Here is a 6,000-nt window from a genome sequence, read left to right as displayed (position 1 = left end):
GTGAAGGTCCATTGTAACTTTAAGTTGCTGTACAAATGATGATGGCATGAGCTCACCGAGTTTCTGATGCAGCAATTGCCTTGTCCAGCTCATGGTTTGTAATTGGGTTATTTGTCTTGAGAACGAAATTCAAGTGAATAAAGTCAGAGGAGTCTGAAGATGTGCAAAAAGATTAGAATGTGGAGGATGACACTTTTCTATTTATCCTCTGAGACCAGAACAATATAAGGTGTTAAAATGGTGTAGAAAGAATTTAAACTGAATAAAAGGCAGGATTTTCTGAAGAGAAAGCTGTTATAAAAGAAAAAAGAAGAGGATAGAATATTTTACTTTGGACATTTTAAATGTACCTTCTCATTTCTTTCTAGGAATTAGTAACTGAGATATATGATGATGAGATGCAGGTTTCTTTTTGCAGTGCACTAAGAATTCTGGAAGAAATATTCATCTCTTTCTGTATTTGAAACTTTTCAAAAACATAATGATAATGAAAAGGAAGAGAAACGGAATAAATTGATTCTTTTTTTTTCTCTTCAGCAATAGAAATAATTTTAAGAAATTTAAGAAAAAAGCATTTTTAGGCATTCTAGTTATTCCATTTCATTTCCTTCTAGCCAGCAGTGTATATCTATGTCAGTCTGACATGATTATTTCCCCAGAAATGTATTTTTCATCATTCCTTTCCTTCCTTCCAATGCTTTCATGTAGAGTTCATTAATGCTGATCAAAGCTCAGCAATGCCACATAAAAATCCTTTTCTCTGGTTATGTTTTGTATTATATTAGTTTACATGGTCTTCAAAAATTCTTTATCTTCAAGTTCCATTTTCAAGTGTGATTATGGTCCAAGAAATGACAATGTAAAAATGTGGCATCTTGATATTCTATATTTATTTTCTGTTACTGGCATCCCTAGTTATTTTTTCTCAGTTTACAAGTCAAAACAATATTTTTCTAACTGTGAGCTTTGCAGGCCCAACCTGCTGTATAAATATCAAGCTGTCTGTATTTCCCTCCTTTTATTGGTTTAATGTCTGTATTTCTAACTCCCTTGTAAAATGCTTACAGAAAACCAGTGAAATATATTTAGCTTGGAAAGTATATAAGTTCCTTTGGTCATATTTGGAAGGATTGTTGAGATGTATAATGTTAACAACAAAATATAGCAGAAATCAGTTAAATATATATTTTCACATATTCTAATTGTATCTCAGTGGCTTATAAGTGACATATTTAGGTATAATCTATATTCAATAACTGAGAATTAGCGAACCCTTGGTGTTCACCTGATCCACCTAACTCTGGCCTGTGGCTCCAAGAAACTATAGTATGCACAGCAGTCACATCCAGATAAACTGTTTTGCCCGAATGACTAAATCAGGTTGAGAATGACCGAGAGTTCTCAAAATCTATGGTGAGTTGGGGAAGGGGATGTCTACCCCAAGCATGGGAAGGCTTTTCCTGGCAGAACAGGCAGAAGAGAACAAATTGTTCTCCTGGCTATGAAGGCAGTTGAAGCAGCTGCAGCTGCTGTGGAATATTTAAAGCTTGATTTCAATGCATCTTGAGTTATCACTAGAGATCTTGACTCTGTCCTGCCATTGAACAGTGATGACTTGAAAGAGAGAGCGAGACTGAAAACTTTATGCAACTCTGTCTCACTTAAATACAGTTTACACATGAATCAAAATAAGTCACCCATGCCATTTTACCATTTCTACCTATTTTAAAGTTCTGTGAGTATAAGTGATGGATGAAGCAGCAAGTGTTGATATACTGCACTCAGGCTGCTCAGGACATAGTTTCATCTTCTCACTGGAAGCAGTCCCTTGGGTGTCCGAACAGCTTTTTAAAGGATTTTGCTGTTCACCTTTGGGTATAAGGAACGGACTAGAAAAGGTATCCTAAAAATTGTCTTTTGTCTGATAACCACAGAAAGCGGGGATTCCATCCTATAGTCCAAATAGGTGCCCCAAAACTACTAAAATTTCTGAAAACTTATTTCCATTGACCATCAATACCTAAAATGTATCTACTCTGATAGACAACAAATCTTGTTTCAAGAGAAGTCAACCGAAATCCACTGTTTTTATTCTGCTATGAGCTAGGAAACTACATAAAAAAGCATGTTTGAACTTTATGTAAAATGAGAGTTAAATAAATAATTCTGAGTTAGAGCTCAAAATAATATCTTACTGGTAAAGTGATTGAGCTGAATTTCATAAGAGTATATACCATTTTTGAACTTTAAGTTTCTCAGGCCTTGCCCATAGAATACACCGATTAAATGTTTATTGAATTGCATTCCCTTCTCTATTCCAAATAGTTGACATTACCATAGAACATAATAATACTCTATAGCTTTTTTTTATATTGAACTAAAACGTGGTTCACTATCATTTTCACCCAAGATCAGATTATAAAACATACATTAAAATATTTTGAAATTTTCTTTTAGTGAGTTTTGGAACTCTTTGTCTTCAAATCGAAGGAAGGGAGAATCTGACAAAATACACCAATGTAGTGAGAAATAATTATTCTGGCATTGCAGAAATTCCCAAATGGAGATAAAATATGACAACACTACCATATACAAAGGAATATAGACTTAAAGGTTAAGAAATTTATCAAAGATATAGGTATAAACATGTTTCAGTGCCCTTGGAGGTAGCCTAAACCAAATTCTACTGAAATTCTGCGATATAATCAAATAGATTTGGAATATCAACTGGTTGTTAAAAGTAGCCTAAGTATTGAGAGTGATTCACTTATAGTTTCATAATGAAGAATTCAAAAATACTGATCAATATTTTGGGGAAGTCAATTCCAAATCATGTATGACAAATAGTTAACACAAAGTATAAATCAAAAGTTTATTGCTTAAGTTTTATACATCTATACATACAATATACAATTATATATACAATATAATGTATTTAATTATTATACTTGAACACGATCTATCTACCCATCTATCCATCTATCTCCCTCTTTATATCTATATCTATATCTATATGTTATGGGTAATTGATAGATAAATTTTTGAAGTGTATCATTTATATTTAGCAATACATTTTTAAATATTTAATCTTTGATTCTAAAAAACAAGGAATACATAATGGTTACAAGGTATTATTGCAAAACAGGGAGATCAACAAATATGATCTCACCTAAGGGCCAAATTTGGTCTTCCATCTGTTTTTTTATGGTCTTCAAACTAAGATTTTTAAAAATATCTATTTTAAGTACAACAATTTTGTTTATTTTAACATTTTAAAAATATTCTTAGCTCATGACCCATATGAAAACAGAGGGATGGCCAGATTTGACAAACAAGATATAATTTGATGACTCCTGGCTCCTGATTGAAAACAAAATTAACATGAATACAAAAATTTTTAAAAATTCTTATTGATGATTTTGGATATTGATGTAAATGGTCTTTTAGGTAATAAGAGCAAGGGGCCATATTTCTTTCTTTCTCTGTTTTTTTCTTTGTCATTCAAAAGATAGCAGAAAAACTGTCCAAAATCACCTCTTTATTTGATGTTGAAATCCTACCATTTGTATTAGCCATCTCCCTCTCTGCAGCCTCTTATTTTAAAATGCAAGCCTGCCTGGAAACAATATCCCTTTATCTCTACTATCTTATTTTAAATTAATTCATTCATTTGGCTGCTTTCTGTCAAAGAAAGGCTATGTTGCTTGTGGAGACCTTTAAATAGAATGAAATAAAGGGGTCAGCAGGAAGGCTTGTGATTGAAGGCAAATGACCTGTTTTTAAGTTTCACAAAGGGCCAGCCCTATCCCCAAATGATAGTGTAAACTTTGATCAGATAGTATTTTTAGTATACAACATCACTTTTATGAGTTTTTGTACATCAAGGTTTACAAGTTCCAGTGTTTTGAAGTACCAGTAACATGACATAAACCATCAAATTTAATTTGCCAAATGCTTTTGCTCAGAAGTAGAAAATTGGAGAACAGAATTTGTTTTCCTGGAATAACGTGAAAGCACATAATGTGTTGAGGCCAAAAGTACTGAGGCAAAGCTCTTTGCTCCTAATGATGTGGCCTACGAGGCTCTTTTCCCTGATGAGTAATGTTAAAGGCTCATAAATAGAGTAGTACTTATGTAGCCACTATCCTCTTAGCTTCCTCAGTCTCTATTAGATAGTAAAAAGGAATGAATAATGGTTAACTAGGAAAAAGAAAGACTATATTGGAGACAGCTTACTGCAGTAAAATAAACACTGGGGTGGAACTCAACTGCCTTAGTACTAAATGCTTATGTAATGGAATAGATTTGTTGTAGAGATTTGCATTACTCATCTCACAGCATTACACTAAGGTTCTTTGTAAACTTCAAGGCATTCTGTATAAATTCAAATTATTATTTTCTTCAGTGAATGCTAAGATTAAAATTATCTTCATAAAAATGATTTGCTCCCCAATTGTTTTTTTCTTTACTTCTTCTATTATGATCTTGACCAATTTTTGCACACTTTCACTTTTGTTGATATCTTATATGTTGAGGTAGTTTAATAGAAACACAAAGTCCAAAGGAAAAAGTAAATGTTTCCTTGAAGTGTTCCCTCTGGAGCCTTTTATTTTGGATTATTTTTCAGGCCAGGGATTAATGTGGAGAGTTAAATGCAAATTGGCAATTGATTTTCTGATTTGGATGCTTTATACTTAGCATTTCAGAAGTTCTTGGTCCTAGCATCACACAAACTAAAGTGAGGCAGGTAAATTGATGAGAACTTCTTGAGAAGAATGATAGCAAAAGTGAAAGATAATTCATAAGTGGGCAACATACTTAGGTGAAAAAAATACATTGACTTGAAATGCTACTGATTCTTTTTGAATAGGAATTTGACATTAGAAATGAACTTGTAGGCTTTGATAGGGTTCTAACTCAACAAGGCCAAGCTGTTTCTATATGCATGAAATTGTCTAGACTTTCTTTACAAGATCCATTATAATCAATTATTCCTAAGCATGGGCTATTATTTATTTATACACATTTAGAATATTTATATCTAAGAACCTCTTTGGGTCTAGAGACAATACAATTTTGAGGAGGCTGAATGCCATAAGGACATGTTGAACTAGCACACAATTGTGGGTGCTTAGAGACTTACAGAAGAGTTTTTCACAAATTTGGAGCATTCCTTTGAAAATAAATTATGGGTCTAAGTTTCATCAGAAGTGAAAGCAGCCCTTATCATTACAATAGAGATCAGGAGACAAACCTTTAACTCTACCCTGAAAAGATCAGAGACTTGTTCTTATTCAAAAGGAAAAAAAGACTAAAGACAAAAAGAGAACAGAAAGAAATGTTCACACAGAAAGAAATGGAATGAACATTCAGATGAGATCCCTTTGATAGTAATATTCTTAGAGAGCCATTTAGATTGGGCCTTTGTCATTTCTCAAGGAGTTCAATGGTTTAAGCCACCTCGGGCTGCTCCTGAAAAGAGCAGGTCATCCCGAAGTCTAAGGTCCAGTAGGAAGCAGTCTGTGGAGCACTGGACTTCAAGTCAGAATCAAATACTCTCAGAAATCGAAGGGAACTTGGAGGTCATCCAGAGCAAGCTAGACCTGAAAATGAGTCTTGTCTGCAGCCCACAGTGCAGTTCATTCAGACTTGGTTTAAAATTGCTAGTGAAAGAGTATCCACTATATGTCCATCAGTTGGGGAATGGCTTGAATAAGTTATTGTATATAAATATAATGGAACATTATTTTTCCATAAGAAATGATTTCAGAAAGGTCTGTATTTTGATGCTGAATGAAATGTGTAGAAGAACCAAGAGAACATTTTACACAGCAACAGCAAAATAATGTTTTGATCATCTGGGTAATTCCAATAGACTTGTGAGGCATGGAAAGTCATCCAAAAAGATAACTATGAAGAAGGAATATGGATTAAAGTATAGTATTTTCACTTTTTTAGGTGTCAGTGATGTTTCTTTGCTTTGTTTTTATTTTCCTTTTT

Source organism: Sarcophilus harrisii, chromosome 6 (assembly GCF_902635505.1).
Source record: "Sarcophilus harrisii chromosome 6, mSarHar1.11, whole genome shotgun sequence".
Lineage (NCBI taxonomy): Eukaryota > Metazoa > Chordata > Mammalia > Dasyuromorphia > Dasyuridae > Sarcophilus > Sarcophilus harrisii.
The sequence above is the reverse complement of the archived record's forward strand: the minus strand, read 5'-3'. Positions refer to the sequence as shown.